The sequence below is a fragment of the Saccopteryx bilineata genome, chromosome 12 (genome assembly GCF_036850765.1).
Source record: "Saccopteryx bilineata isolate mSacBil1 chromosome 12, mSacBil1_pri_phased_curated, whole genome shotgun sequence".
NCBI classification, from domain to species: Eukaryota; Metazoa; Chordata; class Mammalia; order Chiroptera; family Emballonuridae; genus Saccopteryx; species Saccopteryx bilineata.
The window spans coordinates 22,902,960-22,929,979 of NC_089501.1; positions in this window are offsets into that span (position 1 = coordinate 22,902,960).

The following is a 27,020-nucleotide window of genomic DNA, read 5'->3' on the forward strand; positions in this document are numbered from 1 at the left end:
ATTTATTTGCAAAGATATACGCACCTTATGTTCACAGCGGCCAGACTGGAAACAACCAAAGTGACCTTTAATAGAGGATTGGATAAAGAAGATGTGGTACATATATACAAGGGAGTACTACTTAGTCATAAGAAAAGATGAAATACTGCCATCTGAGACAACATGGATGAGCCTTGAGAATAGTATGCTAAGTGAACTAAGTCAGTCATAAAAAGCTAAGAACTATATGATTTCACTCACATGTAGAATATAAAACTAAAACTCATAGACAGAGACAACAGTATGGTGGTCACCAGAGGGAAGGGAGTGAGAGGATAGTAAAAGGTCATGGGGGCCAAATTTATGGTAACAGAAGATGCTTTGACTTTGGGTGGTAGATACACAATTCAATATCCAGATCATGTTCTATGGAAATATATACTTGAAACCTATCTAATCTTATTAACTGTCACCTCAATTAACTTAATTAATTAAAAATTTTCAGTAATTTATTTAGTACCTGAATATTGGTATGTTGCTAGGTACTTATGCTGTTATTTATGCATAAATAATAAATTAACCTGCTAACATTGTTTTTATAATATCACATAAAAATTGATCTTTGTGCTAATTTTGAACAGACTGTATGAGTTTAAAATGGTAGACTGTGAAGCCAGACTACTGACCTTTGAAGCCTATTTCCACCACCGACCAACTAGTATGAGCTACAGCAAATTAGTTAACTCTGACTTCATTGCAAAATGAAGAAATAGCTAAACCTCTTCGTTGTATTGTGGTGATAACTAAATTGTGATATATGCAAAGCCCTTTGAATTGTTACTGGGAACCATAGTAAACACCCAGAAATTGTTAGCTTAAAATTCAAATATTTTTATTTCTGTTATTTTTTAAGTCAACATTTAATATCAATATCAATTATTTTAGTCTAAAACTGCATAGCATTTAGTCACTTTTTTTTTTGCATTACTATTACATAAGTTGCATAGAAAACTGGGTTAAGGTACAATGGTTTGGGAACTTACTTAAAATAAAATAAGCTTCTTTGGTCATGTCCATGATCTATGGCCGCCCCTCCTGAGCATCACTTGTTGAATTTCTGTTCACTTTGTCTTCTTCAATGACATTCATTGAGTACATACTTGTGCTCACTATTCTGGAGTCAAGTACTTGAGGGCAGGAAGGCTTTGGGTAGCCAGTTCTTAATTTCCATGGACTTTGTGTATATAAACTTATTTCCATGTGTTGTCTGCAAATTTAAACATGCAGAGAAGATAGAGGGAAGTGTACCAAAATCTGAGACAGAAAAAAAAGAATAAAGAATACAGGGGGAAAATCAACTTAGAATTAAGGCAGCATTAATTAAGGTTAAAGTTAAGAAGAGAAAAAGAAAAAAATGAGAGAAAGAAAGGCCCTTGACTAGCTTTGGCATCTTTTGGGTACTTCTGATCACTTACCCTTCAGGCAGTCTCAGACTACTCACAGATTCAGATCTCTGGTTGGGCGTAGAAAACATGGGTATCAATCACTCTCTTTCATTGTTAGTTCTTCAGCCATTTATTTTTGATTCATCAATTTATTCAGTACACTGTTATGTACCACCTTTCCTGGGCTAAGCAGTCATTCTATAAGATGCTGAGGCCACAAAAAAAGGAAGAGGTGATTACCAGGATAAAACAAACAAACAAACAAACAAAAACACGATTTCCTGATTTTCAAACTCAAACATGTATAGTCTGTTGGAAGAAACTGATAAAGGCACAGAAACATTACGATAGTCCTGAGTTAATGAATAAGTACCAGAGGTGCACAGCGGGAGGAATGATGAGTTCTGACTGGGAAGTCAGGAATATTTTCACAGAGGATTTAACACTTGAGCAAGTCCTTAAGGACAACTAGGTACTCCCTAGCCTGAGATAGACCATATTTTGCACAGCATGAGGCAGCAAAAGCATGATGTGTTCGGAAAGTAGTCTCTCTCTGTGGCTTTGATAGAGGGAGTGTGGGTGGAGGCACAAGACGTAGAGGAAGATGTGGGGGTAGTTGAGAAATCATGGACCCAAATAGGTTTAATATGTCTCTTTCATCTTCCTTTTTTCCTCCTCCCACCATCCTCCCTAGTGTGACTAGATGAGAGATCCTTGGATGTTCATGTTTTTGGTTCTGGGGAAGGCAGTGAATCCATGTAATTCTGAGAAAAATGGCCTGGGCTGACCTGAGCATCTGGAAGGGCCATTTCAAGCTTTAAGCTGGGACAGCTGAGAGTCTAGTGGCGTCACCAAGTGACTCAGCAGGATTGGGGTCTGTTATTGAATTTTATCATGTCACAGCTAATAGGGTCAGTAAAACATAAAGCATCATTTAGAAATCATTGTCAGAAGGAATTTCTTTTGTTTGCTTTGTTGAAAACTACATGTATACTGCATTGGTATAGATAGACAGCGTGTCTGTGTGTGTGTGAGAGGGAGAGGGAGGGACAGAGAGGGAAAGAGAGAAGGCAGAGTTTTTATAGCTTGTAGGCCCCGGAAGTCCTGAAGAACAAGTACACCCTTTTAGTATTCTTATTTGCCCAAATACATATGTATTCAGGACAAGGGTACAATGGGGGTTTTCTGTGCCCATAGAAGTGTCAGAACAAGGATGAGGGGACCAGGAGATGCGAATTATACAAGACATGACCAGTTGTTTTTTCTCTGGTGACAGTGTGGCAAGGACTCAGCATTCCTTTAGCCAATTCTTTCAGCCCAGGCCTTCAGGTATGGTTGAAATAAATACTCTTTTCTTTGGTATGTCCTAGTCTAGATTATGTGAAATCCTTCATCTGGCAGAAAGAGGCAGTTCAACCAAGAGAATTCTTTGCCTATGTTTTCCTGGGACTCTCCCAGTAACACTCCCTGGAAAGTCTGCCTGCCAGGCCTATATAAGAACACTGACTAACTTAACAGGGAAGGAAACTGATATGAAAAGTGGGCAGGAATTTGCCCAAAGAGATCTCTCTTTAATATAAGCATAAAAAAGTTAAAAAGGCACAATTAATTAACTGGTTTCCTAGAATATTAGGAAGTAATGCAATCTCTGGCTGCCTGAAAGTACATTAAAGTAGAAGAAAAAAACATCAGCTCATTAATTTGCATCCTATGAGTTCCTCATTAACTCTACTGAATGGTAATGCTCCACAAAATAAACATGCCCTATGTCAGCATGATTTGCTCTGAGATATCAGAAACTAAAACCGAATACACTGTTGGCATATTTTTAAAAAGTTCTTATCGAATCTCAGTTAATAGTTTAGCACCAGCGACACCAATATTGTGCAGTTCTCCTAAAAGCTTTCAGTAGTAAATCTCTGAAAATGTCCACTTAAGCAGTAAAGGTCATAAATACTTCGTGAGAGCAATAAAATAGAACAGAATTTTGGAAGTTACAGTTTTAGTGGATATAACTGCACTATAAAAGGAAGGCCTCTGGGACCCAGAATAAATGCAAAACTCTAAGTGAGCTGCAGTGCTAACCCATCTGCAGACGGTACATTTTCCTCAGTCCCAGGTGAAGTGCATTATTCTAAGGGTGTCCAGTGATTAAAGGTAAGAACGTGGCTAAAATTCAAGGGAACACTGAACATTAATGATGGCTGGAAATTGTCAACAATTTCTCTAAAAGTTTGATTTGTTCCTATTTGCTTATATTATCCAGGTCCAAAGTTCACCAGATTGTCGATGACCAGTACCCACACTTCAATGAGAAAGACCCAGAGGGTGAAAAGGTTTCTTTGGCTCCTCATTTGCTCAGGAAGAAGTGTATACAGGATGAAAGCAGAGCCATAATCCTATTACCTATAAGTCCTTCAGGCTTCAGCAAAGAATAGACACTTACTGAGGTCATTGTCTGAAAATTCAACTGATTGCAAAGCAATATGAAAACTTCATTACATTTGTGCTCTTTCCGGTATATCACCAGATTCTGTTAAGCGCATGTCTGCATGCATGCTCTTTTACATTTAAACCTGTGTGTAAAGGGGCAAAAATATGTTTAACTGGCATCCAAACTTCCCTCCCTCTCTCCCAACTCATACACAGGCATCCAAACTTCCCTCCCTCTCTCCCAACTCATACACAGATGAAGAACACTGTGAGTTGTTGAATCTAAGAGACTATTATTTCACGACTACATTCATGATTTTTGTAAAGTTTGGGGTCAAAAGTCCCCAGTTTTTATTCTTTTCCACAAAGTTCTTGAGTTGTTCCCTCTGTCTCAACCTAGTTTTGATTTGTGCAGTGCAGAAAACGGATGAGTACAATATTAAATGAAGGTGGCAGGAATAAAACAGTTACATCTGAAGAGCAGATGAAGAAACTTTTCATGCAAGGGAAGCCCAAGCTTCCAATTTTTAATCAACATTTGATGGTGGCCTATTAAAATGCCAAATCACTTTGCAATATTGTGCCATGTCTTCACAGCCTAAAATAGTCACTGTGAAATAGTCATTCCACCCTAGTTTTCCCATCTGAAAATAATAACACATTGTACCTTTTCCTGTTGCTTCAAATTTTTTAGTTTTTATTGTTGTGTAACTGAAATGTCAACCTCTTGCATCTAAGGGTCACCTCCTTCTAGTTTATTTGGAAAATAAAGAACAAGAGAGTTTGTCTCATGGCAGCTCCTGAGTCACCGACTTGGCAACTATTGTCTATATCATGTGGTCCTCTCAGCATCGCTGTCTTCACAGCCTTTGGTCATTTCTCTCTTCACTGCTATTTACCACCCAGAACTTGAGTCTTCGTTGGTGAGACATTGCTGATTCCAGAGGACCACACGTTCTATCGTTAACCTGTCACTTTGCTCCCATTAAGGTCCAACTACAAAGTTTATGGATATTTTAGATTTAGCTGCTGGTTTGGGGATCATTGCAAGTAAAAGGGAAAAAAAATTGCCTGATACTGATGCAGATTGGTTTTATCATGCCCTTTTCTCAATCTGAGGACTCTTGGAATGTAATAATCATCATCCCACAGGGCATTTTCCAAAGACTGAGATAGGGAATCCAAACGACGATTATAACAGTGGGTGTGGGTTGAATTTGAGAGGAGGCACGCCTGTTGAAAATAGTCCTGGGTTCTGCAGTTTCAAGTCTGGTTACCAACCAGGCCTCTCAGCTGGTGTGAAGAGAAGCCAGCCTATGCTGCTGGGTGGCCATGTACTGATTTTTATACTCAATGTCATTTCCCTTGTTCTTGTAATAGTTTCTTGACTTTCCTGAGGGGTCAACTCCACCCACTTTCATTCCGTGTGGATTAGGTGGGGCTAGCCTACCCCTGGAATCAGAGGTGTGCTCATGACCCAGAGCTGAACAGTTGGTGTTGTGGTCTGGCCCCTGATGACTCCTTAATCGCTTTTTGCGCTAATCAAAGTAAGCCCAGGAATTTTTCTGCAGCCACTAAGAACGGCAAGTTTTATTTTTCTAAGACTGCTAGCAGAGAGGATAAAGTAAGTCTGAGCTTCCATCAGGCATCATAAAAGAAAAGTTAAGTCCAATCCAAGGAAAGCGATACTGAGATGTAAAGAGAGATGAGCTCTGACGATGACTTTGGGCCCTCTTAGATCTAGTCCTGCTGCAATTTTCAGTAGAGAAGCTAAGATTTTTCTTTTAACTTAACCCAATATGAATTATTATTCAAAAATTCTTGAATAATATATTCTTGATTTTCCTTATGGGACCAGGTCTCCAATGAATATCAGAATAAACATATACACATGCATGCATTTTTTTAACAAACACGCAATAAATGATAATCTAAAAAATATTGTAACCTAAATCCACAGTAAGAGAAAAAACTTACAAAACCACACATTTCTTTAGTTATACAAATAATAAGCATGAATTAAAATTAAAATATTTGAAATTCAAAGTGAAATTTTTTTCTTTTCTTTCTTTTTTTTTTTTTTTTTTTTTTTTTTTTTTTTTTTTTTTACAGAGACAGAGAGAGAATCAGAGAGAATCAGAGAGAGGGATAGATAGGGACAGACAGACAGGGATGAAGAGAGATGAGAAGCATCAATCATCAGTTTTTTGTTGCGACACCTTAGTTGTTCACTGATTGCTTTCTCATATGTGCCTTGACCACAGGCCTTCAGCAGACCAAGTAACCCCTTGCTCAAGCCAGTGACCTTGGGTTCCAAGCTACTGAGCTTTTTTTTGCTCAAACCAGATGAGCCCACACTCAAGCTGGCGACCTCGGGGTCTCCAACCTGGGTCCTCTGCATCCCAATCCGATGCTTTATCCATTGCGCCACCACCTGGTCAGGCTTAAAGTGAAATTAATAGGCAGGCATCCCCTACCCCACTATAGTTCTAAAGAGCAGTAGATCACAGTATAAGATTTATTTCCTTGTTCAAATTCCTGAGGTAAAGAAATGAAGGAGAGGCTGAGCGGAAATCTGGTTCTTCCAGTAACATTGTGAATTTAGGCAACTTTAACCAATGTTTATAAAGAACATAAATTCTGTTTACATTTTCCAAATTCATTTATGACCTTTCTCAGTATATATATATATATTCATCTCCATTCATGAGGGGAGAATGTTTATATTAGAAAGAAATAGACCAATGGGGGTAAGAAAAGCTGAAAAACTACCATACTATTCTAAGGAGAGAGGTGTTTTTTTTTGGGAAATCTTTATCATTGAGACAAAGGCGCCTGACCTGTGGTGGCGCAGTGGATAAAGCGTCAACCTGGAAACACTGAGGTTGCTGGTTCAAAACCCTGGGTTTGCCTGGTCAAGGCACATATAGGAGTTGATGCTTCCTGCTCCTCCCCCTTCTCTCTCTCTCTCTCTCTCCCCCCCTCTCTAAAATGAATAAATAAATAAATAAAAATTATTTTAAAAAAAGAGACAAAGGCACAATTTAGTTAGTTATGCTCAACTTGAACAAAATATTTTTTCAACTTTTCTTTTTTACTTTATTTGAAGAATATTTGTCTAAAACCTAAATATTTTAGTAAGCAAAGTTTGGAAACTTGTACTTCTATTAACTTTTTTTTCTGGTGTGTTGTGTCTCTGTGTGTGTGTGCCTAGAGGAGGCAGTGGAAAGGAGACAAGAACCGTTGTACTTGTCTTTCTTTTTTTTTTTTTTTTTTTTATTATTTTTTTACAGGGACAGAGAGAGAGAGGGATAGATAGGGACAGACAGACAGGAACGGAGAGAGATGAGAAGCATCAATCATCAGTTTTTCGTTGGGACTCCTTAGTTGTTCATCGATTGCTTTCTCATATGTGCCTTGACCGCGGGCCTTCAGCAGACCGAGTAACCCCTTGCTTGAGCCAGCGACCTTGGGTCCAAGCTGGTGAGCTTTTTTTGGCTCAAGCCATATGAGCCCACGCTCAAGCTGGCAACCTCAGGGTCTTGAACCTGGGTCCTTCCGCATCCCAGTCCGACGCTGTATTCACTGCGTCACCACCTGGTCAGGCTGTACTTGTCTTTCAATTTCTCCCTTGAAGGAGACTGAGGTTGATGAACAAGAGACAGGATCCCACTTTGGGGATCAGAAATAATTCCCATTCCAGGAGAACCATTCTATGTTTCACACTTATATGGTATCAAATAACATGGAGCTGTTTTCACGGTCATCGATGATTAAGTGTACCCTGGCTTCCAGGATCCTAGCATTAGTATGGAAATTTTCTTAGATAATCAATAGTTAGTTGGCTATCATTGCACTGTGCAATGATTCAATATATATTTAGTTTTTTAGAAGTATATCAATGTATTGAGGTATCAGAAACAATGAATTTTATCTCTTCTTTACTTTTCTGCATTTTTCAAGTCCATGAAATATAAGAAACATTTGTTTCATAACATTTTGAAGAAAAAATCTTTAAGGAATTATGTTCAAATAATAATTTTAAGGATAATTAAATTTTTTGTTAGTGTATCACTTTGGTCATTTTTCTTCTGTTTATAAAATATCAAATTTATTATCCTATTTTCTAACAGAATGAGTAACACTTCCCTTTCTTCAATTGACATATTCATCTGAAATGTAATATGTTACAAGGCTTAAGAGCACAAACTCCCCAAACCAACCTCTTATTATCTCCATAGGTTAGTATTACCTTAGGTCAGGGATCCCCAAACTTTTTACACAGGGGGCCAGTTCACTGTCCCTCAGACGGTTGGAGGGCCAGACTATAAAAAAAACTATGAACAAATCCCTATGCACACTGCACATATCTTATTTTAAAGTAAAAAACAAAATGGGAACAAATACAATATTTAAAATAAAGAACAAGTAAATTTAAATCAACAAACTGATCAGTATTTCAATGGGAACTATGCTCCTTTCACTGACCACCAATGAAAGAGGTGCCCCTTCTGGAAGTGCATTGGGGGCCGGATAAATGGCCTCAGGGGGCCGCATGTGGGCCGCAGGCCGTAGTTTGGGAACCCCTGCCTTAGGTAAATATTAAACCTTAAAATGGAGATGGTGATAATTAATAGTACTTTTATTACAAAGTTGCTGTGAAGATTGAGTTATTATATTCAAAACACTGAAAAATGCTTAGTGTGTAGAAAGTGTTAACAATTTCTTTATTCACTGATTATTTAGTACGCACCTCAAACCTAAGAGGTCCCAAACAGAATTTTGATCAACGACTGATCCTCCAAATCTGCTCCTTCTTCTATTTTATCTCCTTCTAGGTAAAATGTATTACATCTTTAGTTTCTTATTCCAAAAACCTAGTAGCTGTCACTAATTCTCTTTCCTTCATCTCTTACATCTTATTTATCAGTAAGTCTTATCTCTAAATTTACATATCTTCTAAATCAGACAGCTTCTCATTATTTCTGTCATTTCTGTCCAAGACCACAGTACGATCATCTTGGTTATTGCCATGGACTCTTAAATGATCTCTCTGGTCTTATTTCTATTCCACTTTATTCTGTTCTCTACACAGTAGCCCGCATTCTCCTAAATGGCAAATCAGAGCAAATCATCATCCTGCTTGCCTGAGTTTTCCTATGCCACTTAGAATAAAAACTAAACACTCTATCCTGACCTAAAAAAACCAAGAGTACGCTGGCTCTGTGTTGTATCAACTTCATCCCCTCTCAGGTCATGCATGCTGTATGCACAGGAACTTTCTACTAGTGGGTGTCTTCAAACATGCTAAAGGTTTCTATCGTGAAACGGATATGTGTCAGGGGGAGAGGAAGCTGTCTATAGTCCTATGATTCAGTCCCAGTCTTTGGGTGAGCCTGTGCTTCTAGATTGAGAACTTCATCCATGCTTCTAAGTGTTTTTATGTTTTTCTCCCCTTGAGTGGGTTAGGATAGCTTGGAAGGAGTGGTAGTTGGGCATTTCCCTTCTCCCATGTAGAAGGCTGTGACTGACTAGAGTTGGGTATAACTCTATCCCCAGATAGGTTAGGCTCTGATACCATCCCATAAGGTTAAGGTGTGGTAAAATAGTTTCTCCTGAGGGTGGGCCCCATTAAGGATAACAGAGTGCTGTAGCATATTTCAAAATGCTTCCTTTTCCTCTTTCCCTGTTGGAAGCATGAGGATATTTTCCTCCAGTATTCACTGTGAGAACCTGGTGGAGTTCCTAGAGAAAAAATTCCCACAAGTGTCATATCTGTCCAATAACTGGGTCCTCCAGATGCTTTTAACTCTCAAACTATTCAAAGCGAGCCTCCAGTCAATTACAGTTTGAGTTTTACTGTTTCGTCATTGGTTCCCATGGGGTTTTTGCTGGTGGGTGTCTGCTTCCGTAAGTTGAAATTCTTTGTATTTTTTGTCTGTCTTTTCAATTTTGGGGGCAGCAATATTCCCTATGATCTCACTTTTCTGCTAGATTTGAATGGTTGACTTCTCAGCTTGTTCAGTTTTGTATATACTTGTTGTTAATATGAATGGCAACTTCTATGCTCCTTATATGCTAGATTGGAACCTGGAAGTCCCCCTTATTTGGACATGCGTTTGGGTAGCTTATTTCCAAAGTTAAATTATTTTTAACTTCTTTGTACAACTTATAAAGTAGAGGAAAGAGTTTTGGTAGGAAAATATTACTGATCATTAAAAATAAATAGGAACATTTCAAGGAGCTGGTGTTAATTCCAGCTGTAGAAATATTGGGCACACAGAGAATCTTTTAAAGAAGATTTAAATTCCATGACAAAATATAGAGCAGTGGATTTACAAAATAATATATATATTTGTTATTTATATAACACTTATCTCTGGTTTAAGTAGGAGGTTAATAAACACTGGTTATTTGTTTTCCCCATAATGTAAATGAAGAAACTTGAGCATAAAAATATAATAAAAACCACCCAAGGTTTTCTAATCACCTGCTGAACACTCTAATAAACCAGAAAATCTGAATATTAATATTTGTCTCCTCCATTAAAATGGGCTTAGAACTATATATTTCTTCATTTGATTATGTTGCATACCCATCACCCAAAGTCAAATTGTCTTCTGTCACCTTCTATCTGGTTTTCTTTCTGCCCCTCCCCTCAGGCACATTTCTAACATCTTTCTAGTTTCATAATCACAACCAACATTGAAAAACACCAACTACCAGATTTATTAATGTAATTATTCAAAAGATACAAAGGAACATGTTGCATATATAGTAAATGCCATAACAAAGAGCAAATCACCTTAATTATAACATATGAGTAATTTGAATGAACGAACATATACATTGCTCACAAAAATTAGGGGATCAGGGCTAAGAATGACTTTAAAACACTGCCAAGACAGTAAAAAATGAATCTTCTTGTCCAAAAAGAAATGGAAAAAAGTACTACTGGAAAAGCAAAGAGTCATACTTGTAACATATATATATGTATATTTATTTATGTATTCTGTATCTACTTATTAATATATCTATATGCATGCCTAAAATATCATATTAAACAATTTTTTTAATTTTTAGGTTTTTTAAATTTTATTTATTATTCATTTTTAGAGAGGAGAGAGAGAGGAAGAGAGAGAAACAGAGAGAGAGAAGGGGGAGGAGCTGGAAGCATCAACTCCCATATGTGCCTTGACCAGGCAAGCCCAGGGTTTCGAACCGGCGACCTCAGCATTTCCAGGTCAACGCTTTATCCACTGCACCACCACAGGTCAGGCCTTAAACAATTCTTAATTGAGGGCAAAGATCCAAAGCATTTTGAGAGCTTGGTAATTCTCCTAGAGAGCTATAACAACGAAATATATGTAATATTTCTCGCTGATAGTAAAATAAATAATAAATAAATAAATAAGAAGAGCTTGGTAATTCTCTTAGAAAGCTATTACAAAGAAACATAAGTAATATTTCTCATTGATAGTAAAATACATAAATAAATAAGATGCGTACACCCAATTTATCCTTCTTTTGATGCTGAGTGTTTCACTTATTCCTCTTACCCAAAAAGAAAGTCAGTTCACAGCACAGGACAGAGAAAGGTGTTGGGATTCAATATTTTTTGTCTGTTACTAAAATAATAAGTCACTAATGGAACAAGTATGATTCCTTACACAAAAATGCTTGCTTTACACACACTAAATAGTCTCCAATATATGATATTACACAGATATTTATACTTAAAATAATATGGTAGAACACCAATTACCTAGATAATAGTATAGTAGAAAGTCCATAGTTCCAAAACTGTTTAAAAAATAATATATGACCTTAAAAGAAGAGACAGAACTTTAAAATCCATACTATTTTAAAGTGCTCATCTCCCTTTATTGCAATTGCATTTGTAGCAATGTCTGTTTCCTTCCATGGGCCTTTTTAGTGTTTTGGACAATCACTTGTTTATCTTTGACCTCTCAATTTGAGCAAAAAATTGTTCTCAAATATTTAAACAAAAGATATGTATTAAATGCATTATAAAAGAATACCAGTATTTGTAAGTCTAAGTATTTTTTCTTCTTTCTCTGATAAAATCATTGGCCATTTCTGAATAGTTTTCGGAATTTCTTTTCTTTTATCTAATATATCAGAAAGTTGCTACCATTATTTATGAATGAACATTGTAAGTAGCTTATAAGTATCACTGTTTAAAATTTTCTTAGATAAATAGTACATAATAGAAGAAAAGCATTAGTGTTATAGAAAAGAACTAAAAAGTTGAAACTTGATACTGGAGTTTTTTTATTTTTTTTTCCCAAGCACAATTACATGAAACCATGAGTTCACTATTGCTTTCTACTCTCAAGGAAACACAAATTAGTTAAAAATTAGATAAGGGTAATAAAGCCAACACTCAGCTTCATGTTTGTGGATTGAGTTGCTACATAGAATCAGAATGTATTTTCTGTGGCATAATATTTTTATAATGAAGCAGCCAAAATACCACAAATGCATATCACGAGCTCCAAGTATTCAGGCCCTTCCAGGCATTTCTGTGGTTTGGCGTTGATAAATGCAGGTGAGATATAAATTGCACTTAGAATCAAATTACAGCAAACACTGACTTTTCCAAAAGTATAAACGTTGCTAAAACAGCTTTCCTATTACCTTGGGAGAAGATGCCTGTCCATCAACAAGCTAGGTCTTTAGAGTAAGTTCTCACAATCAGAACTTTTAAGTGAGCAAAACTCTGAGCCCAGTCAAAATAAAAACAATAATAAAAGACCCCTCATATTTCCACAACAACCTTCTGTGGTGAACACTGGTATACAATGTGACTTTCTCTTTGCTTTCTTTCCTCACAATTTCTAATGGTATATTTTTGCCTGCTATTGAATTTAAAAGCTTACAGTGATTCCTTAATTTAAGAAATGATCAGAAAAGAATGAACAACTGGTCTATTTATCCTACAAAGTTATTCTTCTTACTTTCCAGGACCACTTAACAATTATGTTTATAACATATAATTTCATTATATATAAGCCATGCATACTTATAAGAATGCAATTAGTCCTGGTGGGGTTTTTTTTTGTATTTTTTTTCTATTAATTTCTTCTGAATTTGGTTACACCAGATAACAACAGACTATAGCTTGGAAAATATAGTGTGTGGCATATATGTGATACTCACTATCTTATGGTTATTGTTAACAGGTCAACAAAAATAGAGACTCTAATTTTTTTTTTACTCATATGACTTTATATTTTTCTGATGTAAGTGGAAAATATATTCTATACTTCTCCAATGCTGTTACTATAGTTACACTCTAATTTCAGAGGTGTGTATATGTATGTTATTAGTAGTTTAAGATGAAATTTGTGTTTTGAAATACTGTGACTTTTCTTAAGTTGATATTTCTTAACACTCACCATTTCTCATAAGGGTCAATTTCTCAGTATTTTGAGACTGTATCTTGAGAATAAGTGTTTATGTGGTTCTTGACACAAAAGCTAAGATTCTTGTTTCATTTCAAGTAATAAACTAATATTAGGGGACCCATACATTTGGATCTATATAAAATTAAACTGTGCTGTATATAGTTCTATTATGTGATAGACAAATTTTAAAACAGTACTGAAGCCTGACCAGGTGGTGGCGCAGTGGATAGAGTGTTGGACTGGAATGTGAAAGACCCAGGTTCAAGACCCCAAGGTCACTGACTTGAGCCCGGGCTCACCTGATGTGAGCAAAAAGCTCACCAGCTTGGACCCAAGGTCGCTGACTTGAGCAAGGGGTTACTTGGTCTGCTGAAGGCCCACGGTCAAGGCACATATGAGAAAGCAGTCAATGAACAACTAAGGTGTCGCAACGAAAAACTGATGATTGATGCTTCTCATCTCTCTCCGTTCCTGTCTGTCTGTCCCTATCTATCCCTCTCTCTGACTCTCGCTCTGTCTCTGTAAAAAAAACAAAACAGTACTGAAAACAATACAAAAACTTTTAAATTATTCTCACAGAATGAAGCCCTCAACATACCATTAATCATTTTCCTTTGTTTCACCTCTCTGTGATGTCCCTTCATACCACTTTCAACAAACTCCCTGTGGATATTTTGACCTTATGACAACAGCCACCATTCTTATAGCTACACAAAAAAGCATTTATTACAGTCAGATCAATGCAAAACTGATGCAGTTAAACCATTTTTTTAATTAGCTCCCTCTTCAATTAATCTCTGATGAAAGCTTTCCACTAACTTAACGGTTCCATCCAACTGATGTTTTGTTCTTTTGTTTTTATTTTGACAAGGACAAATTGAATTTCTCAATGCCCAGGAATACCCTTACAGCCATCACAATAATTTATATTTACATTGGTAAAGATTTCAGCCCTCCAGAACCGCTCATGTTGGAAATAGTAGAAAGTCAGTTAGTTACCATGTAGTCTAATTTCAAGCTTTGTGTTGAGTATTTTCATTAACAATGTAGAAAATGTAATAAGTTGGTTGTAATAAAATGGGAAATGTGAATCAAATGTGACATGATAGATATTAGGCAATGAAACAGCTTTCTAACTTCCACACCACTTATGTGGCCCTATGAAGTCTGATGGACCGTAATGATTTGTTGCCTCCTGATATTGGAACCAAGCGCTCGAATTCTGAAGTTAGGAAAGAGTCTGGGTAGCTCAGACATAGTTTTGACAATGCCAAAACAAGCTTGGAAAGGGAAACAGTCAGTCTAACCAATGGTTTGGCAGCATAAAAAACCAACAAATATGTTAATTGATGTTTGTTTTAATATTGAATATAGTCTTTTTTTTTATGTAAAACCAACCCATTAAAGAAGACACCCTCTGAAGGAGAACAGTTGAGCAATAGAGGTCAAAGTGTCAACTGAGCCATTCTTTGTTAGAAGTAACTAAAAGAGGCTGAAACTGTTTGATGAGGTTTCAAAATGAGAGGGAAGAAGTGTATGAAAACCATGTTTCCCTTTAGATTGTCTATGTCAACATTAGGTAATATTTGTAGGGTAAACCATTCACCTCATCAAATTTTGGTGCTCAAAGTTTGTAAAAGATGAATTTATTAGCTGGGCATTTGCAAAGGCCTTTAATATATTATCATTTTATTTTATTTTAATCAGGGTCCCTGTAATTGTGATGTGTTATATGCTGAGATTCAAATCTTTGGTTTGGAGAACTTTTCTGCATTAAAATATATTTTAAATGAAACTATTTTTTTCTTAAAACTTTCTCTGATTTTCTCATGTGATGTTGCAAGATGTATAAATTCAGTTGATAAAACCATGATACATTAGGCATCCTGCTAATACCTAAGCAGATTATTAGTACTAAGGTGACCAAAATTTTTACAATGAAAAGGAGGACTGTTGGGCAGATAAAATATATTATGCTCACTTTGTTAAAGATGGCGCTGCCGGCCCTGGCCGGTTGGCTCAGTGGTAGAGCGTCGGCCTGGTGTGCAGAAGTCCCGGGTTCGATTCCCAGCCAGGGCACACAGGAGAAGCGCCCATCTGCTTCTCCACCCCTCCCCCTCTCCTTCCTCTCTGTCTCTCTCTTCCCCTCCCGCAGCCGAGGCTCCATTGGAGCAAAGATGTCCCGGGCACTGGGGATGGGTCCTTGGCCTCTGCCCCAGGCGCTAGAGTGGCTCTGGTCGCAACAGAGCGACGCCCCAGATGGGCAGAGCATCGCCCCCTGGTGGGCATGCCAGGTAGATCCCAGTCGGGCACATGCGGGAGTCTGTCTGACTGTCCCTCCCCGTTTCTAACTTCAGAAAAATACAAAAAAAAAAAAAAAATGGCACTGCAAACATGGAAGCCCATTGCTCAGGTGATATTAATGTGTGTTGGGGGCGGGCTGTGGGCAGGCAGGACGCTTGTATCCTGGGGCTTGGTTTTAGGACTAAGCCTTTCCCACCCATTTTGATGTGGGGTGGTGCAATCCCATCATGCCCCAGATAAATGACTTTGTATTAGAGACTTCCCTATTTTGTATATTGGATTAAAGGTTTGGATTTCTACACTATAAAATGGGGGCAGAACGGGAGCTTGCTCTCTCGGTTCCTGAGATTAGCATTAGAGAGCAGGGAGCAGAGAAAGGCCACGTTGAGGAGGCCAGGAGAAGCAGCCAAGATGGTGGAGTACTGAGGCAGAAGCCAGTTTGTGCAGAGTTTGTGCAGGGAGAAAGGAGGAGATGGGAAACAGAGATGAATAAGTCTGGTGAGTTAGAAACCTTTGATTCTAGGAAACTCGGATAAGTCAGTAGCTTTGTGAGCACTGAATGAGTGGGTTTTGGAGCCCAGTGTGTGTTTTTACTTGCCCATCAGGTGCAAGCTAGGATTAAAGATGATGGTCCATCAGCTTTTGGCTCCATTGTTTCTTTACTGACTGTCTGAATTCAATGCGAAACTGCATGGGCAAGGCTGCTGTGATAGTGGCCCTGGCTACTGGCTTCACAAGGACAAAAATAAATTGAAGAAAACAAATATCATAAATAAGAGAAACTATTTATTCATTGCAACAATAATACACTATAATATCATAAATGCATAATAAAACCATTTGTAATATTTTATATTGTAATTATGCTTACTTGCCTATTAATTTTTAATAATAATTGTAAGAAAAAAGTACTCATTTAGATAATATCTAAATATTTTCCATTGACTAAATATTTTTTTCAATGTATCATCTTGTAACAATATATTGGAAATATCTGAACAAAAAATATCCTTCATATTGAATTTTACAGCAAATCAATATGAAGTGCTGAAACTAGAGTATCAACATTCAATTTTGATTTCTCACTTGTCCAAAAATCATTAACAATTGAAAAAACTGTTTCAACTGCTACATTACTTCCAGGGCAGCACAATGTAAATTGAATAAGAATAAATAAATTTTCACATGGAATATGTTCATTTGGGAAATGGCTGAATATTTCCACCCATCTTTTATCAATTTCAACGTGTTCATTTTCCCATTGTATTAATTTTTCAGAATTTAAATATACTTTCAGTCTTCTAATTTCTTCAAAGAGACGATTGTCATCTATTTTGATGTCTGGCATTTCTTTAGATAAAAACTCAAGACAAGATTCAATATCTGTCCAATATACTTGTGATGATGTAAAAAAAAAAAAAACCATTGAAAACTGTTATTTCCCGTGATGTTTGTTTCACACCATTCTTCCATATATTGAAAACATGTCTGGTAAAATTCTGCACTTCCTTGATAAACTTTTCTGTTATGCCCAGATTTGAGTCTTCTAAGTCTGACAGTTTTCTTTTTATAATTAAAAAAAGAAATTTTTCTTCAAAACAAGATTTATATTGAAGGATAAAGTCATTCAAAATAAGACTAACTTCCATAGCTGAAATGTGTTCACCTTCAATCTTTTGAATCATTTTGTGAAAAATAGATGCTTGATTATGTACAAAATAGAGTAATATCTCAGATATTTTATTATTGAAAAACAATTCCAGGATTTTAGGACATTTGTCTAAACTAAAAAAATACGAACGGAGAGGCTTAAATAATGGTAGCACATGCCCCATAGCAGGTGTTAGAGCAAGCATCTAACTTTTGAATATTCCTAAAAGTTTTTTGTATTCAACATTTGCTTTTTCACAAAATTGTTTTAAAGTAGCAACACGAACAGTAAAATGACTAAAATAAAAATAAATTGTAGTTATTATTACTTCTACATCAATTGGCATGGCACAGGACGCTGTGTTGATTGCATTTGACAAAATATGTGCATTACAACCTATTCCTAGTATTTTCTTTTGCAATTACTTGTAATTTTACATACCCAATATTCACCCCTTTGCATCTTCACCCACCAAAATTTGTATTTGTATTATCAGCCATTAGTGCAACCACTTTGGATTTCAAATTTGTTTTCATTTATTACTCTGTATAGATGGTTGACAAAATTTCAGAAGTTTTGCCCTCAATGAATTCTAAATTTAAAATTTTTACTTGAATGACCTTGGTAACATTGAAGCATCTTACCATTATTGGATACAATTTAATTTCATTATGATTTGATGCATCAGATAAAATCATTACAAATACTGCAGTTTCCAAGTCCTCTGTAAGTATTTTGTCACAGTAATTTTTTTTAAATGCTGATTTCAAAATAGCCTCACATTTTGTCCTGGCACATGAAAATTTTGCATTGTGAAACTTTTTCAATAATTTAGTTGTACAATCCATACTATGAAAACTTTGTGAATTATGATATAAGATGCAAATGTTCCCTCCATTGAATAACTTGAAGTTTTAAAAAAAACTTGTTACTTTACAACTGGAAGCTGATGCATCTAATGATTGCTTATGTTTGTTGGTGGTCAAGTGTTTGATTATTGCTACTCTGCCCCCCAACTGCAATACAAAATTCTCTGCTGCAAATATTGCAGAAAACAATGGTATCTTTCTTTGATATGAGGAATGGATATTCCTTTTTAAATTTATCATTGAAATGATATTTTCTCTTTTTTTATTTTTCCATCCCTTAAATGAAATTAAAAATAAAATATAGAGCTACACAAATGATGCAAGCACATTAGGAACTAAAAACATTACATCATGGTAGGCAAATTTTCTAGAAGCTAAATTAACAAAACGAAATATAAAACAAAACTACTAATTTGAGTGATATTCGGGTATATTTATCATTTTCTAATTTAAAAATGTGTGTTATGTAACTATTCAAAATGTGTTATTAATAGATATGGTTGAGGTTAGATTTCCACTTTAAAACTCGAATTTCGGGAAAATACACATAATAAAATTATACATATTTGGAAATTATTGAATAGACAATGAATTAATAAAACATGAATTGTATTTACCTGTCTATGATTGAATATTCACTGAGAAAGAAATAATCCTGAGTCTACAATGTCGTATGAACCATGTTACATTTCAGTAAGAAGTACACAAAGCCATTTGTGCACTTGGTATATTGCGCGCTCTCTCAAGGTCTCCTATGCAGGGCGCATGCGTCTCATAATCAAGTCTAGCTGCACTGTACTGATCCTTGATGAATCGTCATGTCAAATACAAATATGTCACATCACACGCAATGGATTGACTACCTCGATTGAATACGGACATTTACAGATTAGTCTTCCAATATCAAGAAGGAGGACATGTAGGAGGACACTTTTCGAGGGAGGACAGAACTTACAAAAGAAGGACTGTCCTCCTTAAAGGAGGTTGATCAGTCAACTTATTTATACTCAAAATGAACAAACAAACAAAAAAACACATTATGCTTGATTGTAACTGATTATAGTTCATTCTACTGTGGGACCTAGTAAACACTTCCACCTGACAAAACAAGATGAAGGTCATATATCAGAAAATGCAAGTCAATCCTAATAGGGTCTCACTTAACCAGGAATGAGATAGCATATATTTATGATAATGTTAATAACTGTATATTGAGAACCCACTGAAAACTGGCTCACAATATGGCAATTTGAATATTCTTTTTTATTTAATCATTAAACAAATCTAAAGTTCAGTATTATCATTCCCATTTTACAGATAAGAAAATGTATTAATTAGACTGTCCAAAAATAATCACACAGTTAATGTGAAGCTGAAACTCAGATCCAGAGTTGACTGTATTGAAAGCCCACACTCTTTTCTCTCAACAAACCTGCCTAAAAAATAACATGAAAGTGAAACATCCAGGCTAAAGAGAGAATACTATCCCTCTTGTTAAGCCTACGTTGTGCTATCATGTTTTCAGTTATGCTTCCTCACCCCTACTCCACTCCAAACACAGCAGTGATAAATGAAAAATTTCAGGAAAAACAATTAAATGATAGAGCCAAATTCAAGAAAACTTGAGGCAGAGATCTCTGTGGAGCTTTAGTAAGAGAAACCACCCTGGACTAGCGTGTATTTGTGTGTGTGAGGGGTTGCATGATGGTCATTTGTTCACACTCGAATCCATTCCCTGCTTTCTTCTCTCTGTAGTACATGTAGTCACATTTCCTAGGCAGAAGGCTTTGGCAAGGTTGGCCAATGAGAAGCAATAGCAACAAATTGGATTACAGCTTGATCACTTGTGGCGCAGTAAATAGATCATCAACCTGGGATGCTGAGGTAACCAGGTTCGAAACTCTGAGCTCGGGATCATCCAGCTTGAATGCAGGCTCACCAGCTTGAGCACAGGGTCGCCAGTTTGAGCATGAGATCATCACCATGATTCCAAGGTCACTGGCTTGAGCAAAGAATCACTGACTTGGTTAGACTCCCCTCATCGCCCTCCACCCATCAAAGCACCTATGAGAAGCAATCAATGAATAAAGTGCTGAAACTGTGAGTTGATGCTTCTCATCTCTCTCCCTTCCTTTTCTCTCTCTCTCTCTCTCTCTCTCTCTCTCTCTCTCTCTCTGCAGTCATGCACACTCAAAGAAATTGGATTGGAAAAGAAAGGGAAAGCTAAGATATGCTGCTCCCCCCTCTTGGCTTCATTGATATCTGGCAATGACTGTGTCTCTCTAGGGACTCGCACTCCTGTCAGACCTGTTTTTCCATGATCCTCTCCACCCCTCACTCCCATTCATACCTCAGGCTGGTTCCAGTTTCTGTCCAGTGGCACTAGTGGCTAGTCTCTGATAACAGCAGTTTGTCCTTAAGTCTTTCCAGTTATAGGAAAGTTACAGGAACGGTATCATCTTCACAGTGTTAATAATCTCTGGGATGACTTACTGTCTGCTGTTTATCTTCTCAACTCACTGTGTAAACAGTTATCTGAATTAAAGGGCCTCTCTGAAAAAACTGGAATGATTTCTGTTTTCTGAACTCTGACTGATACAAGTATAAGGTAATCGAAGGTGATAAGAGAATAAAAGCTAAAGTAATACGTATAATGGTTTATGAGTTCAGAAACCACAGGAAATTAAAATTCTACACATTATACAGATATAAAAGTATTCCATATTTAGTAAGGAGATTGAAGATACTCTGTAGGAAGTTGACTTGTGGACATTAACATAATCTTGAATTAATTGTGATATGGGAACCCAAACCAACAATATAAGACAAGGGCTAAAGCAGAGCTTTAGCCTCCTTTCATGGAGGAAGGTCTAGGACAAGGGTCCCCAAACTTTTTACACAGGGGGCCAGTTCACTGTCCCTCAGACTGTTGGAGGGCCAGACTATAAAAAAAAAACTATGAACAAATCCCTATGCACACTGCAAATATCTTATTTTAAAGTAAAAAAACAAAATGGGAACAAATACAATATTTAAAATAAAAAACAAGTAAATTTAAATCAACAAACTGACCAGTATTTCAATGAAAACTATGGGCCTGCTTTTGGCTAATGAGATGGTCAATATCCAGTTCCATATTTGTCACTGCTAGCCATAACAAATGATATGACGCACTTCCGGAGTCGTGATGCGTGCATTCCGCAGCACTGGAAGTAGTACTGTACGTGAGCAACGCCGTGCTTTGTGATGCATCCTATGCTCCTCTCACTGACCACCAATAAAAAAGGTGCCCCTTCTGGAAATGCGGTGGGGGCTGGATAAATGACCTCAGGGGGCCGCATGTGGCCCGTGGGCCATAGTTTGGGGACCCCTGGTCTAGGAGGAGGCATCTGTAAACTCAGAAGGGATAGAAAGAGGTAGAGGGAGAAAGAGAGAGAGAGAGAGAGAGAGAGAAACAAGCCTATGGAAATGAGCATGAAAACTAAAATTTAGACCTATATATTTAGAACTAAATAATGCTAAGAAAGGGTGCCTGCAAATCCCGTTAATCACTATATATAAAATAAAAACAAAAACATAGAACAATCTAAAAAGGACAATTGCAAATATATAAAAATTAAGAAGATAAGTAAAAATAAGATCAATTAAAAAGAGAAAATTATGAAAAAAACAGCATTACAAAACTAGAAATGATGATTATGAAAAATAAGCATCGATAGAAACAACAGATGTCAAATACTTGATCCCATCAAAGTCTTGAATTATCAGAATTATATAACACATCATAAAACAAATGTAGTGACTGTTTGATTCTACTCCATTGTGTCAACCAGACAAATTCAGCATGCTATGATCTTCTTTCCAACAAATTTTACTATACAGAAGGTCAATTCATTAGGACTTTGAAAACAGCCAAGTCATACAGGTAGAATTTCCAGCCTACTTATTTGACCAAACCAAATGTGGCATGAGTACATTTTTTAGATTTTTTAGTAACCATGGATCACATATCATGTTTTCTGCTTTGAAAAATATGCAAGTGAAAATCAATTCAGCTCTGTCGTAAATTCTCAGCCTTTGAGGGTTTATTGTTTATTTATTCATATACTAGAGGATAATAAGTGGACATTGCTTTATTTATTTTTTTATTTATGCCTTAAGGCAATCCTGGAACTGCCTATGGATATCAGTGTGGCCAGCCTCTGTGCTGAGAAGCTTGACTATCTACGCAAAACTCCTGGTCAAGTTCCTCAACTTTTACAGTAAATGTATCAACTCTATCATTTGTTTCATTTGAGTAAATAAATATATAGAATTTCTATGGATCAGCAACACAAAATACCTGGATTGCAAGCTTATGCCAGAGAATGAATCTTCAACGTTTTGTTGTCTTCGATTTATCAAAAATCTCACTGAGAGAAAATACATTTATGAAAGGAAACATCAAATATAAATAATCCTCTCATTTTACTGGTTTATATCCTTAGTTCAACCTACAGCGGTGTTTCCCAATGTGGGGCCCACGCCCCACAGGGGGCAATTCGATAGTTAAGGGGGGCAATTTGAAAATGGACTCAACAGGACTTTAACTCTTTTGCCCCGGGCCATTTAAATGCAATGCTAGATATCGGTGCCAAATTTAACAAAAAATGCAATTCTTAAATAATTGCGGTAAATAATTATTAAGTATAATTTCGTTTGACGAGACCAAAATATCAACTGGGTGATTGGCATCATCAAGTAAACTTCATCCTGGGTTCACCGCGGAGCGTGCCGTCTGCCGTGGGGAATCCCGGACATTTTAAAAACTCGTTAAACAAGGCAGTTATTCTCACCTAATTGGCCCATCACAACTTCTGTAGTGGTTCACATCATTCAGTTGGTGTTAATTTGAAATAAGTGTCAGTCAAAATTGTTGTAAAAGCTCGTTGATTTAATAAATATACATATATATATTGTATAGATATAATTGGTAAGTATTTGATTTTATTTTTATCAACATTAAACTCTTTATTAAGTATTTCTTGCATCGGGGCTAGAAAGCACTAATATTTTATAAATATTATTGGGGCTATAATAGTGCATGCACGACAATTTTAATTTTAGAAGCATAACTTTCCAGAAAATTTTGTCAAGTGGAAAAAATATAGATACCTTTTGATTTGTGGTGGTAGTGTAGTAAATGTGTTATATATTGATACATTTAAATAAATATGAATTTTTAGTATACGTTTACTCTATGTCACATTGAATATATTTTAACACATATTTTAATATTAATTTTTAATTGATCTTATTTTTATTTCTTATAGCCCAAAGTAAAATGAGTGGTGCAAGAAAAAAACTCGTCAATATTTGGAGGAATATTTAAAATTTGGGTTCATACCCACTGTTCACGATGAGCGGATTCCTTTTTGTCTTTTATGCCAGCAATGCTTGACCAACAAATCGAGGTCGTCTTGAGGCGCATTTGAAGGCGAAACATAGTGCTCATATTAATTCAGATTTGAGTTACTTTAAAACTTTAAAGAAAAATTTTGAAAAAAGAACAACATTAAAGTATATTTACTGCTCATACTTCAACTAATAATCATGTTCTTGAGGCTAGTTATCAAATTTTTTTATTCATCGCTAAAACTGGAGAAAATCACACTATAGGAGAGAATTTAATAAAACCGTCAATATCAGCATTTTTTAAAACGGTTCTTGAAAAAGATGACAAAGATGTAAAAGCTATGCCACTCAGTGACAATACTGTTAGCAGAAGAATAGACGAAATGAGTGAGGATATTGAAAAACAACTTATTGAAAAGCTGAAAACAAGAAAATTCTCCTTGTAAATGGATGAATCAACTTTGAGAGACAGTGAGGCAGTATTGATAACTTATGTAAGATATATTGATAAAGGACATTTTGCTGAAGAAATGTTGTTCTGTAAAAGATTAGAAAGCACCACTACCTCCAAAGATATATATAATAAGCCAAAAAACTACTTAGATGTCAATGATATACCAATGAAAAACATAACATCTTGTGCTGCAGATGGTGCTCCCAATATGATGGGCAAGAAAAATGGCTGCTTAAAATTGATGAAAGATGAGAATCCAGAAATGATTCTTGTGCATTGTGTTATTCATAGGGAAAACTTGGTAGCTAAAAACATCTCACCTGTTCTGAATGAAGTATTACATACAGTAATAAAGTGTGTTAATGCTATTAAAGCTAGTGCCAAATGTGAGCGTCTTTTCAAGCTATTTTGTGAAGAACAAAATGAAGACCATGTGAGACTTTTACTTCATACTGAAGTAAGATGGCTATCTAAAGGAAACTGTTTGAAAAGATTTATGGAACTGTTTGATACTCTTAGTGATTTTTTAAGCAACAAACCTGAAATGAAGTATCTGTTAACAATAGATGGTAAAGCATTTGTGAGTTATTTAGCCGATATCTTTGAAAAACTAAATATATTAAATAAGCAACTTCAAGGAACAAATAAAACTCTTGTCGATGCAAAAGCAAAGATATTTGGTTTTATTACCAATATTGAGTTATGTCAGAAACATATTAACAACAAAAACTTTAAACAGTTTCATTGACTCCAAAAATGTGAAGTAACTGATACCGCTTTACTTGTTATTGTCAATCATTTGAATATTCTATTGGCTGATTTAAAAGAAAGATTTTCTGACTTAAAACAAATTGATTTCCCAACATGGATGATGCAGCCAATGTTAGTGGATTTGTTTAATATATCAAATATGCAGTATCAAGAAGAACTCGCAGAATTGCAAAATGATGAGTCAGTTAAAGCTTTATTTAATATCAAAGGAGCGATGGCATGGCTTTGTGAGGAAACAGAAATCAAATACCCAAATTCAATCAAATGTGCAAGAAAACTATTGCTACCGTTTCCATCTTCATTTTTAGCTGAATGTGGATTTAGTGCTGTAAATGATTTACTGGTAAAAAAAAGAAATTGGCTGGATATAACACAACGTGGAGACTTGAGACTAAAGCTAACCAAATTGGAACCTAATATAAAATCTCTGTGCAGCAAGCATCAAGTGCAAGGATCACAGTAAATTAAAACAATAAATTAATATAGAAAAATCTGTATTAAAATTATTTGGAATTTAAATTTCTGTTTTTCATTATATGTTTTGAAATTTTACTTACTGTGTTTTGTTAACAATTTCATAGTGATTTCTTCCTAGAACCTATCATTTATGTTTATTAAGTGAACAAATCAATTTTTTAATGTTAAAAATTATGTATGTTACATGGGGGGACATAAAAATTTTAGAAAGGTTAAGGTGGGGCATGGCACAAAAAAGGTTGGGAAACACTACTCTATGGCGATGTCATATATTAGGCTTCAGTCTCATTGGTAGTCAAGGCTTTTTAGCATTTGCAGGCTCAGATAATGAGAGAGTCCATTTTCCTGGAACCTCTCTCCTAGTCTCTCCTTCCTGAATTAGCAGCCTGATGATCCAGCTATGAGGCTGCTGCTGCCTCTGCCTGGGGAGTAAGAGGCTCAAAGCGCTGGCAAATCCCCACTCTATCCCCACTCAACACAGGGTTCTGGGTAAGGCTCTGGTAGTCAGAGCTGCCAGCATAATCAGGCGGGGCTAGGATCCAATTGCTCTCATGGTGACTTTCTATAAGCCTCCAGGCCTGTTCAGCATGCCTAGCACTCTGTGGGACCACTCTCCCCAGGCTTTCCGCACTTTGTAACCTGTTTTGGCTGGGAAGAAGATGCCTTAATCACTGCCTGCAGTACAGGAGGTCTTATCATCTGCCAAGTCCCTCTTTTTAGCCTATATCCCTGAGTATGAAATCTCTGCCAATCAGGAGTTGCCCCTAACCCTTTAGCAAGAGGCACTAAAAAATATCATGCATCTTGTCTTAGATCACTGAACTGAGAGAGCTCTTGTCAATTAGAGCCGCTTAGGTCAGTTGGGAGGTGAGCAGACTGTGGGTTAAGCTAATTTCAGCAATTGGATCTGCCTATCTGCTCCAGAAAGGACTGCAAGCTGCCCGCTCACCCCTCCCCCGATGCTTGGTTGTTAGCTTGAATGGCTGGGTGAGGCGCCCCGCCCACCTAGAGAAGGTGGGGGGGAGAGTTCGCTTTGGTGCACTCCCTGTGCACCGCTGGCAGCTGCTGCTGGCGGCACGGGAGTTTGCTCCTGGTGCGTGAGTTTGCTCACGTGGGCTGATTCACTACAGGCACACTCTTTCCTCGGCTTGAACGAACGTCCATGCCGCAGCCTAGCTACCTCCACACCCTTAGCCCCCTTCACCCCCCCCCGACTCTCAGTTCCAAGTAAAAGCAGCCTTTGCTCAAGTTAGTGAGGAAGGCAGAGTGTTCCTTTGTCCAACTTATTTCTTTCAGGGTTGATTATATATTTAGTCAATTTTTTGCTCGATCCTACCTTCACCTTCAGTGTGTGGAACTCCCAGATGCTCCAAGGATAGATTTTTCTGCCTGTGGTTGATGAACTTGTTGAAATTTTGGGGAGATTTGTCGGTCATGCTCCTCACGACGCCATTTCTCTGACGTTATTCCCTCAATTCTTATCTGTATATCTGTGCTTTCTCCACTTGTTTCCCCTTGATTGGCTTATCTGTTACCTAAATTTAAAGGGTCTTGCTTTTGGATTTATTCCGTAGTTCAAAAATTTTTTCTATTTTATAAATTATTAATATATGCTTTTATTTTATAACTACTTTCCTTCTTTTTTATGTAGAATTATTTCTGCTTTCCTGACATAAATGCTGTTTATTTCTTTTTATTATTTCTTCTTTATTAACATAAATAATAAGGGTGAGAATTTTTCTAAGCAAATGTTTAGCTATATCTCATAGGTTTTAATAGGGTATATTTATATTATTTTTTAGTTTGTTGATT